The 249-nt window shown below is 36.5% G+C and overlaps 1 protein-coding gene across 1 annotated transcript in view; it reads right to left on the reverse strand.

Moving 5' to 3' along the window:
* The window catches only part of LOC119593531, a 6832-nt gene that overhangs the window by 6069 nt on the left and 514 nt on the right, over positions 1 to 249 (reverse strand). The gene's annotated exons all lie outside the window — the stretch shown is intronic.

Below are 249 nucleotides of genomic sequence, written 5' to 3' on the forward strand. Positions count from 1 at the left end.
GAAAGGAAAAGGAGAAAAAAAGGCAAAGCAGAGACGCAGGGATAGGAACAGCAAGAAGAAAAGACGGGAGAGAGAGAAAAAAACAATAAAAAAAAAGATAAGGAAGCGTGGAACGAAAATAAAAGGAGCCACGAAGGATCAAGAATATGAAAATAGTCTTGATAAAACCATAGAAAGTAAACAAAGCAATAACTCGTTCATACCAAACCCATTTGATCTTGCTTTTCCCATCTACGAAGGCAAGAAATA

Source organism: Penaeus monodon, chromosome 32, assembly GCF_015228065.2.
Source record: "Penaeus monodon isolate SGIC_2016 chromosome 32, NSTDA_Pmon_1, whole genome shotgun sequence".
NCBI classification, from domain to species: Eukaryota; Metazoa; Arthropoda; class Malacostraca; order Decapoda; family Penaeidae; genus Penaeus; species Penaeus monodon.